Source organism: Tenrec ecaudatus, chromosome 2 (assembly GCF_050624435.1).
Source record: "Tenrec ecaudatus isolate mTenEca1 chromosome 2, mTenEca1.hap1, whole genome shotgun sequence".
In the NCBI taxonomy this organism is placed as follows: Eukaryota; Metazoa; Chordata; class Mammalia; order Afrosoricida; family Tenrecidae; genus Tenrec; species Tenrec ecaudatus.
Window position 1 is genome coordinate 115,001,825 of NC_134531.1, and position 14,055 is coordinate 115,015,879.

The 14,055-nt window shown below is 45.4% G+C and overlaps 1 protein-coding gene across 1 annotated transcript in view; it reads right to left on the reverse strand.

Moving 5' to 3' along the window:
• MCC (MCC regulator of Wnt signaling pathway) overlaps positions 1-14,055 on the reverse strand; it is a 316,952-nt gene that overhangs the window by 81,786 nt on the left and 221,111 nt on the right. The gene's annotated exons all lie outside the window — the stretch shown is intronic.

Sequence of the window (14,055 nt, forward strand, 5' to 3'; positions counted from 1 at the left end):
GGCCATTTGACAAACGACTGCCACCTGGAATTCGCTCATTGTCCTGAGAAAACAATCATGGAGCAAGTTTCTTTAAACAGAACGAAGAGTTGCCTCAGAAAGGGCCAGTCATCTTTCTCCACGCAGTCATGCACCAACTCCAGAAGACTTCCAGTTCAGATCTCGCAACTTTAATACATACATAAAAAGCCCCAGAGTTTGAATTCTGGGTACCCCATCCCCTTCATTTTTGAAGTCCAATGCCTAACTGGCAGTGTCACCGAGGCTCATTAACAACTAGCCAGCAGCTAATAACAACATGCCCGGCCTGATTCCTATATAAAAAAATCTCAACATCTCCAGTTTCTCTTCTGCTTTACTTCTTACTCCTCACAGCCCCCCCCCCCCCACTAAAATGGTTGATGGCTTTTGGGGTCTACACATGAGACTTCAACAGAACTATTAATACCATTAGAGTCCAGGTTTCTCACAATATTTGAATCAAGCTCATGTGTCTGCCTATTTCTCTAAGTCACTTTCGGCAGAAGACAGTCTGAAGCTCCATCTCCAATCAGTGCACATCAACCATTCTATCTGCCGTTCAAAACTGTTACTCCGGGATCGCGTCCAGCTCTGTGAACGGCACCATCATCCATCCAGTCCCTCACACCAATGATTTGCTTTTGTCTCCCATTCTTAATCCAATCCATCTTGTTAACACAACATCCCAAACTGTCCCCAAACTGACATCAACTTACCATTTCCACTGTTAATCCCCTGGTCCTAGCCACCATCACGTCTCTCCTGGACGACCATGACAACTTCCCACCTCCACTTCCCACACTGGGGCCAAAGTGAGTCTCTTAATGATGTACGTTAGTCACGTTACTCCCCTAGCACAAACCACCCCATGGCCCCGGTGTTCACACTCCTTACCATAGTAATGAACGGACAAACTCCTTACCACAGTCTACAAGATCCTGCATGGCTGAGACCAGTGATTTTCAACCCAGGCAGCACCATGGATTTCTCTGAGGAGCTTTTATAAAATGCCAATGTGCAGGCTCCACCCCAGACCAATTAAACCATAATGCCTGGGGGTGGGGCCCTGGCATGAGGCATTTCTTTTAAGTTCCCCAGATAACTCTAATGGGTGGTGTGAAAAAGAGCCACTGAGGTAGCCCTTGCCTCATCTGTCAACCTCCCCGCTCATTCACCAGGTCTGGTCACACTCCCAGCCTTTGCTCCACCTCTGGAATATGCTTCAACGCTGTACTCTTCCTGGACTCAGTCCTCTCCTGGACTGGTTTCTCCCCAGATCTCCACTGACCCCTCAGCTCTCAGCTCAAACGCCCCCTCGTACCACCTTTCCTAAAGCATGATGATCCGGCTCTTCCCTGAGCAGGCCTCATCTCACTACCCCATTTTCTCTGCAGCGATCATCGCTATCTAATCAGTCTTGGAAGAAGGACACTTCAGAATGCTCCTTGGAAGAAAGGGGAGCTCGCGTCTCATGCTACTGCGAACATGTTGTCAAGAGGGAGCAGCGCCCCGAAAGGGCGTCCTGTGCTTGGTGAAGTGGAGGGACCGCAATGAAGAGGACTGTGAACAAGACGAACTGACATGGTGGCCGCGACAAGGATTTCAACCACAATTGTGAGGATGGTGCAGGACCAGGCAGTGTTTCCTTTTGTTGTGCATGTCGCCATTATGAGCCGCGACCAATTTGCTGGCATATAACAACAGACTACCAAAGAATAGACAAATAAGTCTTGGAAGAAATATATCCAGAGTGCACCTAAGAATCAGGAAGGGTGAGAGTTCCTTCTTGATATGCTCAAACTATTGAATATTAAAATGAATAATATGTGGATTGTGTGTCTACAGAAGCAAATTGACTAGAGAAACAAATTCACATGTGTATAAGAAAGAGCTTTATATACAAGAGCAATTGAACATTGAGAAAACATCCCAGTCCCATCCAGATCAAGTCAATAAGTCTGATATCAGCCAATCTGTCTGACACTAATCTATAAAGTCCTCTTCACACTCATGAAACACATGCAATGACGACGAATGCAGGAAAATCACATGCCAGTGGGTGGGAAGTCTTGTAGATCCAGTGGTGTTGTAAGCATTTCAGCACTGGCAGGGGTCTTTACATGGCTTCTCTGGGTCCAGCATTCTAGCTGCATCAGGGTAGGGCCATCTGGCTTCTCCTCAGGGATGTCTCGCAGGGAGTCAGCCTTGTCAGTAAAGAGTCTCCAAGGGAGTGAGCAGAGAGAATGTGTCTCCGGCCTCCAAGAAGGAATACAGGATTTCCCAGAATTCTCAGAAGGCCATGCCCACACAGAGGCTTCATTGGCTAGGATGGGAATGACAGACTAGACTCCACCCCCTCACTCATAATCCTCTCAATTGACACCAGATTATGTAACTACACATGGATGAAGTGTCAATAAAACTTAAAAAAGAGAAGAACAAGAAGGAGACGGAGGAGGAGGAGGAGGAGGAAGAAGAGGAGGAGGAGGAGATTGGTGAGAGTTCATCTCACATACTCTGGACACATGGCATCTGGTGGGACCAGTCCTGGTTCTGGTACCTACGGCTAGCTATGGGTCAGCACCAACTCAATAGCACCTGAAAACAATCTGATGTCTGTGTTTGTTATCTCTTCTCAACTAACAACCTTTGATCTTCCTCACTGTTGTATCCTCCCCACAGCCCAGTGAAGACAACCAAAGTCAGTTTCCAGAAGAATAAATACAGACACCACATCACTACCTGTTAAGGAAGAGTCAGCAGCATTAGAAACACGCGCTCTCAGTAGCAGCATGTTGTAGCTCAGCTTCAGGCCTTTCCCTCCTTAGGGGACCCCTTCCTGCTGTAGAAGGCTCTCGGCGATGGAGGGCAGGTGCCCACCACCAACTCACCGCCGAGGGCGGAGGGGAGGAGCAATGCTCCCCGGTGCACACACACATGCCAGTGAAACGGTCTCTGGCACACACTTAATTCTACAATTATGATCAGAGCGCTTTCTCACAATGAACATATTCCTCTGGAGTGAAGATTTTCTTGAGCTGGAGTGAACAACACGATTCCGAATTATTTGCATCACTAAGCATTAATGTGGGGGACAGGGCCAAAAGACACCCTCTCTTGAGCTGTCCCTTGCCAATTTCTCACGCTGAGCTCTAGCCAATGCAACAATCATCTGAGGCACTTTGCGGAGGACCCCGCACAGAGCAGGCCTCGAGCGAGGCAACCAGGCTACTGCTCAGAGATGGTGGGCCTCGGGGAAATGGAGGAAGAAGATGTAGGCATCGGACAAGCATTTCTTTCTCGTGTTTGTTTTTTAACTAAGGAAAAGAAACATTTAAAGAAGTCCAAAATTATTTGCTAAAAGAAATCTGCATTTTTGTGATTACATTTATTGGAAGGGTGGGATAAAAATTTAAATGTCATTTAATTTATAGCTGCAAACCAACTTATTTCAGGAGAGGATGAATCCTTGGTTACTTCTCAGTATCAAAGTTTATGCAGGTTTCTCTTCTGAACGTAGCCTCCACTCAAGAGGCTCCACTCTTGCTCTCTGGACAGATCCTTGGTTTCAGCCACAGGCAACTAGCACAACACTGTCAGCCGCACGAAGAGCATTGGAATATTCCATTTCGTTGATTTATGCATATCTACATACGTCTCTGCATCAATTTTCATAGTCGTCATAGTTTCTTCCACATCTCCCAATATCCTATTTAAATGCTGACCATAAGCATGCAATCTTGCAAGCTCTTGATCATTTCACATGTTCATATTGCGATCCAGGGGCCCGCCACTGTGTTGGCAGTTCGTGGCTGGTCCCCAGCACCCGCATGCTTTTCTTTCTCATGCTCTCCTTTGCTGTTGAGGACTGGACACCAGAGGCAAGCAAAGGTACCCAGATGGAGGAGAGATTCTCCTCTGCTCTGGCAAGAGCCTGGTAGGGCTTGATTTCTAACTGAAAGGTCAGCAGTTTGACCCGCCAGGAGAGAGATGCAGGAGACAGATGTGGCCATCTGCTTTTGTAAAAATTACAGCCTTCGAAGCCCCGTGGGGCACAGTTCTCCCTGCCCCACAGGGTCACTACGAGTTGGACACTAGGGGTTGTATGAGGCAACCCTGCTCAGGCGCCCTCCATCACCCTGGCGAAATGACTGTGGAGGTCTGGCTATAGGATCAGGAGGGCACATGGAAGCTTTTAAAATGAAATAACTAGTAACAGCTAATGGCTACTACCTGTCCCCCGAAAAGCAAGCTAAAATCTAACCCACGCCCATGGAGTCCCATTCTGACCCAATGCGAACTGCTTGGGCAGAGCAGACGTGCTCCTCAGAGTTTCTGAGAGCGTCCTGTCTTTCTACGAGCAGACTGCCCAGGTTTCCCCACAGCAGAGTGGGGGGAGGGGGGTGTTTGAGCCACTGGCATGGTGGCTAAGTAGCCAATACTGACCCCACTGTAGCAGCAGAGCTCCGCGGCTAAACCAAAGCAGACTCTAAGGAAGTAGAGTACGTAAAAATGCAGCCTGGACAATGAGCCTGTGGAACACACCCCAGCCCAGTTATCCACAGGATGCTGCACTGTCCTTTGGGTGAAGTCCCACTGGTGATCATGTGACACCCGGCTGTCCCTCGTCAGCGTGCCCTGTTTGGAAGGAGGAGGTCTAGGCCAAGAGGAACAAATACTCTGGGTCCCCTGGCTGAGCATTTTTCCAAAACATACCAACTCACTGCTTTCACTCACCCCGAACCTTAATAGGACAGAGTAGAACTGCTCTTGTGGGTTTCTGAGACTATAACTCTTTTTAAAAATCACTTTATTGGGGGCTCTTATCACAACCCATACATCTATCCATTGTGTCAAGCACATGTGTTGCCATCATCATTCTCAAAACATTTTCTTTCTACTTGAGCCCTTGGTATCAGCTCCTCATTTTTCCCTCTCCCTCACGAACCCTTGAAAATTTATAAATTATTTTTTCATGTCTTACACTGACCAGTGTCTCCCTTCGCCCACTTTTCTGTTGTTCATCCCCCTGGGAGGGGGTTAGATGTAGATCATTGTGATCGTTTCCCCATTTCTGGCCCCACTTTGCCCTTCCTCTCCTGGTATCTCTACTCTCAATATTGTAATTGAGATTGGGGCCAACCCCACAGACATCTGTATTGGTTCCCTGCTTCATGCTGGTGTGTTGCATTCACGTCTTGGTGCACCAAGTTGAAGAGGCTGTAACTCTTTACCTGGAGTAGAAAGTCTCATCTTTCTCCTGCAGAGCAGCTGGTGGTTTTGAAATAATTGACCTTGCAGTTAGCAGGCCAACTGGTAATCCATTAGGCTACCAGGGCTTCACCTGGCACTAATTACTCGCCATCCCTCACCTCTAGTATCCACGCCGTCCAACCAAGTATTTATTTCACTTTTCTCTAGAGCGGTGGGCACATTCTTTTAAATGTATACTTCGAATAAATAGGAAATCCTTCCCCACGATCTACAATACTTTGCACTAGCTGATCCCTGCCAGAGACTGGAGTGTGAATACCAAGTTTGAGGCAATTGGAGTTTCTTAAAAAGTGAAGTAACATAAAAAGTCCAAAGGGAATGGCATGACCCACATCAAGGGACAAATGTTCCAAAGACTGCAAAAAAAAAAAAAGTGCCCCATTTAGGTGGCAGTCACACTAGCTTAGGATCTTGAGAAAATAGTCTGTGGTTTGAGTGGAGTCCTTAAGAGTTTAAAAAGTGCTTTCACATACACCAGCACTGTTCACCCCCCCAAGCAGTCGGGTAAGCCGTGCCCTAATAGAAGGCTCCCAGGCTTAAAGAGGCTCGGCGAGCCAGTCCCCGCTCCATTGCAGGTGGGCAGCAGAAGTGTGTTCAGTTCCACATCAGTACAATTAAGGGTTCTGGAATTCCCACTGTTTTAATGGTGGCTGCAGCTTGTGGCGGTCCACATAGTCAAATGTCCGTGCAGAAACAGAAAGACACAGCTGCCATCTTTCTTCTGGCAATCCTCTTCTTCCAACCGAGACCCACCTGATATCAGCGATGAGATACCTCATTCCAGGTGTCCTCTTGAATCCGGCACGAATGGCTGGCAATTCGGTCAGTGTACTGCGGCAACCGTTGTTGGAGGAGCATCCCCCTGTGGTGTTAATCAATTAATGCCACCGTACAATAATCTCTGCATTCCGTTGGTTTACCTTTCTTTGGATCAATACCCGCAGTTGACCAGTGAGCTCTCCTGTGAATTTCTTGGCGGAGACTAGTGAGCGCTTCGGGAGCTTCAGCAGCATGCTGAAACATTTCACTATCCCCCAATCCCTGGAGCCTTGTCTGTGGCTATTGCCTTCAGGGCAGCTGGCACCTCCTCCTCCAGCACCGCTGCTTCTTGATCCTCTGGAAAGGGCTCGAGCTAGACCACACCTTTTTGGTCTGTGTAGTCCGTCAGTCTTCTTTTCAGGCTGACAGCATCATTCAACATTCTGCCCATAAAATCCTTGTACTTTGTAACTCCTTTTAGAAGTGTTTATGCTATACCTCTTTTTAAAAACCGAGGGAGTTTTTAGAATAAGCACAGGTGTGAGGAAAACATGGCTACTGGGATGAGGGAAAAATTCAGGACACAAAGATTCCCTAAAACAGCCCTGAGTCAAGCATCAACTTGACACTTAACGAAACAACAAAAGCAATGACCACAGGTAACGGGAAGCACAGTAACTGGGGCCAGGGAAAGACTGAGCAGCGGAGACATAACACAGCTGAGGGAGCAGATGATTCCATTCAGGCTGGAGATCCTGGCAGCTGGAGCAAAAATGAATTATCTCCTGTCAGGAAGAAGGAAGCATTCCAATTTTCCTAGGGAGCCGCGGTATTTTGGCCACACATGCTCAGAGATTTAAATACATGGGACGTAACTTGGGCATCAAGTGACGTGACTGTCATTCTCCTCAGCCAGTTTCACACACGTGCTGATGACATGATTTCTTCTCATGCCAACCCTCAATTAAAACTAAACTGTGGGCTATTAAAGACAATTCTGGGAAAGGCTAAACTAACATTATCTTGGCATTCAGCCTTCTCGTTGTCGACTTTGCTGTAAAGATGAAACAGTGCAGACTAAATGGGATGGACATCTCTTATACCCGAGCATTCCATCTAGCCACCTGCAGCCAAAGTCGTGCTGTGCTGTTGTCGTTGTAGGCAGTGTTGTGGTATCTCTGGTATGGTTTTTTTTTAACATTTAAAAAATTAATCCTCAAGACTAATAATGAGAGTAGTATGATACCAGAAGGATAAGGGAAAGATGAATAGATGGGGGGAGAAAGGGGAACCGATCACAATGATGTATATATACCCCTCCCTGGGGGGGGGGGCGGACAACAAAAAAGTGGGTGAAGGGAGACCTTGGTCAGTGTGAAACATGAAAAAATATTAATAATTTATAAATTATCACTGGTTCATGAGGGAGGAAGGGGGAAAATGAGGATCTGATATCAAAGGCTCAAGTAGAAAGAAAATATTTTGAAAACAATGGCAACATATATATAATGTGCTTGACACAAGGGATGGATGTATGGATTATGCTAAGAGTTGTACAAGTCTCCAATAAAATGATTTTAAAAATAAAATCTAAAAATCATTAGAATTCATGGCTACTCTTGTACCCATTCATGGTGGTCCTAGCTAAAAATCAGCTAAGCAGTCAGCAGCTGACTCCTTTGGACTCAGCATGCCCTCAGCTCTCCTCTCCTCTCCTCCCTGTTCCTCAGCACCTGTCTCTGTAGGAGCCTGCAACTCTTGCCTTCCATCGCCCTTTCTGTAGGTCAGCAGTCCTCAACCTTCCTAATGCTGCGGCCCTTTAATACAGTTCCTCATGGTGTTGTGACTCCCCACCCAACCATAAAATTTTTGTTGCTGCTTCATAACTGTAATTTTGTTACTGTTAGGAATCTGGCGACCCCTGTGAAAGGGTCGTTCGTCCCCCAAAGGGGTGGAGACCCACAGGTTGTGAACTGCTGCTGTAGGTAACGGCTTTGCGATTTGACTTAGGATAGGAGCAGTACGGGTGGTTCAGGTTATATATTATTCGGATGAGAACTTGAGGCCTTAGGTTCTTTTCCGTGAAGCCACTGAAGGAAAGATTCATGAATCCTGGATTCATAAGCTATTTATGTCTATGAAAATTAAGCCTAACAAGCATCTCGCGTGGTCAGGCTTCTTCCTTCCCCAGGAACAACTCTGCCTACCCCTTGCCATTAGTTCATTTTGAATCAAGTGATAAAAATGGCCTGTTTCACCACGGACCTTTCTCTCCACCATTTGAAAAGATAGAAAATGGCTCGATGCTAGAAAATTCCCGATTGACTTGACTCTGAGTAGCCCAGCCTTAATCGAGATGAATCTACTCCAAATTATAATCCTAGCTTAAAAAAGGATGTACCACTTGAGATTCAGTATTTGCTTCAAAGTTAAGGTTAAATATTTGACTGGTTTGGAAGCCCCTCTGGCAGGAAGCCTGCCCCAATCATCTATACCTCTCTACTAACTGGCATGCTGGCCCTACTCTGTCCAAGGACTTGGCTTAACTGTGAATTTATTCCCAACGCCTCCCAATGCTGCACATGATACAAACTGGTTGAGTGGAAAATGTAAAAAAAAAAGTTGAAGTCAACTTTTAACAGCCAACCTCTTTTTTTTTTTTCTTTAAAAAGCCAACTTCGATATCACATTTATGTTGGCCTGTGGTTGGCTGATCAGGGATCGTTAACGGGAAGGCAAGTCTACTTTGGAACGTAGGAAACATCCACTACAGCTGAAGGGATACTGACCACACTGCATTTTAGCTGCAAAGGGGTGGGCCCAGCGTTGGCGTCTAAGCAAGAGAAACAGAAAACTTACTGTGAAAGCTTCCCTGTGTATGGACAGGTCACAACCACAGCCTCACCTCGTGGCCTGTGTCCCCTAAACCCTCCTCTCTTCTGACCAGGCACACATCATGCCTGGTGAAGGCATCTGAAGTGGGGGAAAGTGCTAGAGATTCCTAGCCTCAACACAGATTTCTGCTAAGAGGCAAGATGTCGCATCCAAGCTCAGATCTTGTCATATTTCCAAGGTTAAAACTGGAGGGCTATTGCTTGCCTGCTTTTTTAGGGCTATTGCTTGCCTGCTTTTTTAGGGCTATTGCTTTCTGAGGGTTTATTTCTCGCAATTCTTTCCATTCTGCATGGAGGAAGGCCCCAATTCTATCAAGGAATAAATCAAAATACAAGAAAACAACATAGAATGTGGCAGTCACCTACTCTGGTGTCAATTTGAGGAGTAAGAGGTAGGGGTGGAGTCTAGCCTGTCAATCTGGAGATAGCCACAGGGAGACTCCTCCCAGCACTGAGATGCTTACACCACCACAGGATCTAAAGATTTCTACCCACTGGCTTGTGATCATCCTGCATTTTGGCTTCATTGCATGTGTTTCGTGAGTCTGAAGAGGACTTTATAGATTGGTATCAGACATATGGGCTAATATCGGACTTATGGCCTTGGACTGGACTGGGTTGGGATGTTTTCTTAACGTACAATTGCTCTTGTACAGAAACCTCTTCCCTATACACATGTGTGTGTCAAGGATTTATTTCTCTAGTTTACCCAGACTAGCCCATAGAATGAGTGGCTTCCGGTCTGAGTGTTAAGGAGAAGACCGAGAGTCTGAAAGGGAAGAGAGTGTTCACAGACGTGGTGGTGTTTAGGTTTCACCACATCAGCTCTGACTCATAGCAATCACAAACACAACAGAACAAATCCATGCCGGCTCCTGCTTACTATGTTGCAGCCACTGTGTCAAGCTCTCTCACGGAGGGGGGTCTTCCTCTTTTTCGCTCATCCTCTATCAATCAAACATGCCATTCTTCCATAGGGCTTATCCCCCCTCATATCATGTCCAAAGTACACAAGATAAAAGTATTGCGATCCTCACGTCTAAGGGGCAATCTGGCTGTACTTTATTCAGAGCAGATTTTCCCCAATATTGTAATTCAAATGCACCAATTCTTCTTCGGATTCCCTGTTCATTGTCCAGCTTTCGCATGTATAGGAGACAACTGAAAATAACAGGACTTGGATCAGGCACACCTTAGTCCTCCAGGTGACATTTTTGCTCTGTAACAATTTCAAGGCTTCTTTTGCAGAAGATCTTCCCAATGCAATCCATTTGGCTTCTTGATCGCTGTTTCTCTGGACATTGGCTGTATATTCAAGAAAAATGAAGTCCTTGACAATGTCCGTCTTTTCTCCGTTTGTCTCACTGCAAGGATTTGGGTTGTCTTGACATTGAGTTGTAATCCAGACTGCAGGCTGGAGACCTTCATTTTCTTCCACAGGTGCGTCAAGTCCTCCTCGCATGCTCGTGCACTTTGAACCTTCCCGCAGTTCCATCGGAGAATGAGGAAGCTTCATGCTCTCTAAAGATTTACAGCCGTGGAAACCCAAAGGGGCAGTTCTGCTCCAGCTTACAGGGTCGCTATGAGTTAGAAATGACTTCACGGCAGTAGTTTGGTGGTGCTGAGAAGTTAGGGGTAAAGCATTGTGGATGTTGGTGTCTGCAGATTTCAAATGGTCCAGAGAAAACATGACACAGGAGGACGCAGAGGTACAAAATCAATGTGACAAAATGTTAAGAATTGTCATAAATGTTGAATTTAAGTAAATAGTTTATGAGGGTTAAGTTTACTTTTCCTGTAGTTTTTACCCCCCTCCCCACCCAATAAAACATGAGTGCAAAAGTAAATACATAAATATTTCAGTCAAGGGGTCTGACCTCGACTGCGTGTGCAACGTGAAGATGGCTCATTGCAAATGCAGCTACTAGGAATCATGCTCTTCCGAAAGTGAGCTGCCCATCAGAAGTACGCCAGAGAATGCCGGCACATGTGAGGCCGAGGGCCGAGTCCGACTTCCTGTCCCTCAAGCACGTCTTCTTTGAAAGAAAACACAACTGCATCTTCAGAATGTCTACTTTTGCAAAACCTTACCAACCTGAGCTTGACTTTCATTTTTGCTGCTGAACTTTGGATTTCTGACACAGCAGATTTCACCAAAATATCAAATATGGTTTCTTAAAGACATGAGGAAGATAACCTGAAGTTGGCAGTCATGAAACAATTCTCCAGGCACTCTGTACCCGATTCTCCTCAGTGCCCCATGCGATTCCCAGCATTTGCAGCCTCAGCCTCAGGAGCTATGGCTTCTCAAGAATGAGGCGCCAACAACATATTTGGAAGGGAACAAAAATCAAATTCATATGTAATTATTTAATGTTACTTATTTCATGACTAAAACCCCCAATCAATACAGCTTTCAAACAGGCTGACCTCCAGTGTTGCAGTGTATGAATTAGCACAACCTTGGTAATGGCAATTTGGTAACAGGTATGACAAGCTTTAGAGTAAGTTTCTATCTCTAAGAATAGTTCATCTTACATCCTTTGGGCATGCTGGAGATGGACATCATGCTTGGTAGAGGGGTAGCAAAAAAGAGAAGGGTCCTTATGAAGATGGATTGACACCATGGTTGCGTCAATGGGCTGAAGCATAAAAACAATTGTGAGGATGACATGGGACCCGGCAGTGTTTCACTCTGTGTGTATAAGATCACTATGGGTCAGAACTGACTCAAGGGCATCTAACAGCAAGGTATTCAGGGAAACGGGTATTTAGGGGCAAGACCCTAGCCTCTGTCCCAACCTTACCTCAACCCTCACCAATGACATTTGTCCAACTTTTTTGTTTAATAGTTTTATTGGCCTAAAATGCACATATAAAATTTAATAGTTCAATCACATTAAGACGCTTTGTGCAATCATCTCCACAATCAAACTTACAACATTTTCGTCTTTCTTGTGCTCATCGTTGTCAGTTCCCTATCTCTCTCCAACCTCCGTTGCCAATTCCCTGTTGTTGTTATTGTTGTGCTGGTTCTGACCCACAGCGACCCTAAGCACAACAAAATGCAACACTGCACGGTCCTGCACCGTCCCTCCAATGCTTCCTGTGACGGATGCAGCCACTGTGTCAATCCATTTCGTCGAGGGCCTTCCTCTTCTTTGTAGCCTCTCCGCTGAACCTAACATGCTGTGCTTCTCCAGGGACTGGTCCCTCCTGACAAGCTGTCCAAGTATGTAAGACGAAGTCTTGCCATCCCTGACTCTAGAAGGAGCATTTTGATCTAACTTCTTCCGATACAGACCTGTTTGGCCTTTTAGCAATCGATAGTACTTTCAATATTCTTATCCAGCCCCATAATTCAAGTGATCTGCTCTTCTACGGTCTTCCTTTTCAATGTCCTGCTTTGCATACGATGCAATGGAGAATGCCATGACTTGAGTCAGGCTCACCGCAGTCCTCAAAGTAACATGCTTACTCTTCAATACTTTAGAAAGAGGTCTTGTGCAGCAGGTTTACCTAAAGAAATACACCTTTTGATCTCTTGACAGCTGCTTTCATGAGCACTAATTGTGGATGCAAGTAAGACAAAATCCTTGACATCTTCAATTTTTTCTCCCATTTATCAAGATGTTACCTATTGGTCCAGTTGTGAGGATTCTGCCTTCCTTACATGAGTAGTAATCCATACCAAAGGCTACAATCCTTGATCTTCATCACACGCTTCAAGTCCTCCTCACTTTCAGCAAGCAAGGCTGTGTCACCTGCACATCACAAGTTAATACGCTTTTCTCTGATCCAGGTGCCACCTTCCTCTTTAAATAATCCAGCTTCTCTGATGATTTGCTCAGCATGTAGATTGAGCAAGTATGGTGAGAGCGTTCAACTTTGACGCATAGCTTCCCTATTTTAAATCACGCTGTACTCCCTTGTTCTGTTCGCACGATTGCGTCTCGACCCATGTAGAAGTTCTGAGTGAACGCAATGAAGTCTCCTGGAATTTCCATCCTTCTCGAGGGTACCACAGTTTATTCTGGTCCACACACTAAAAGGCCTTTGCATAGTCAATGAAATCTTTCTGGTATTCTCTGCTTTCAGCCAACATCTGTCTCACATCAGCAATGATATCCCTTATTCCATACCCTCTTCTGAATTTGGCCTGAACTTCTGGCAGTTCCCTGTCAATGTGCTGCTGTAGGTGATCTTCAGTAAAATCGTACTTGTGTGTGATAGCATTCTGTTGGGTCGCCTTTCTTTGGAATGGGCACAAATATGGATCTCTTCCAGTCAGTTGGCCAGGTAGCTGTCTTACAAATTTCTTGGCATAGAGGAGTGAGTACTTTCAGTGCTTCTTCACTTTCTGACACATTTCAGTGGGTATCCCCTCAGTTCCCGGAGCCTTGTTGTTTCACTAATGCAACTGTTTCTCTTTACTTCCAAGAAATCACCTCCTCTTCAGTCACAGTTGCTCTAGAACTTGAGTGGCCCATCTGCCAGCAGTGTATCTCTGACAATGATCTGCTTCCTTTGTTTAGTATTTCAAAATGCTTCAAAGCTACGCATACCGTCCATGCCATGCCCCTGGGTAAATATTAATCCAGTTATTGTCTCTACAGATTTACCTATCCTGGATTTCATACACAGAAAACCATACAAAGAAAAGCTAGACACAAACAAAACCCACCCACAGCAGTGACAAAGTAAAACCTCAATCAAAAGGCAAGCCCCAAAATAGTAAAAACCAAACAATTTTAAAATGGGTCAAAAGGGAGATCAAATGGTTAGGTATTACATTTTAACCTAACAACATCTGTCACAATTGATTTTATATGCTCTCTAATAGGAAGGCTGTTTACATCCTTGGACTACAGCCAGAGGGAATTCACTGGAGGCTTAATGCACATGGGGACCCTGAAAATGGATTTTGGGTTTCTACTATTATGCATAGCTTTCTGCAAACCAGTGTTCAGAGTTTAAGCTTGAATACCATTCCCTCCGCTGTGATTGGATTTTATTATTTACAATCCTTGGATTGCACAGGCTGGAGTGCTTCTTCCATGTGGACTTCGTTGATGTCTTCTTAGATGAGGGCCTTTAAATTTTTTTT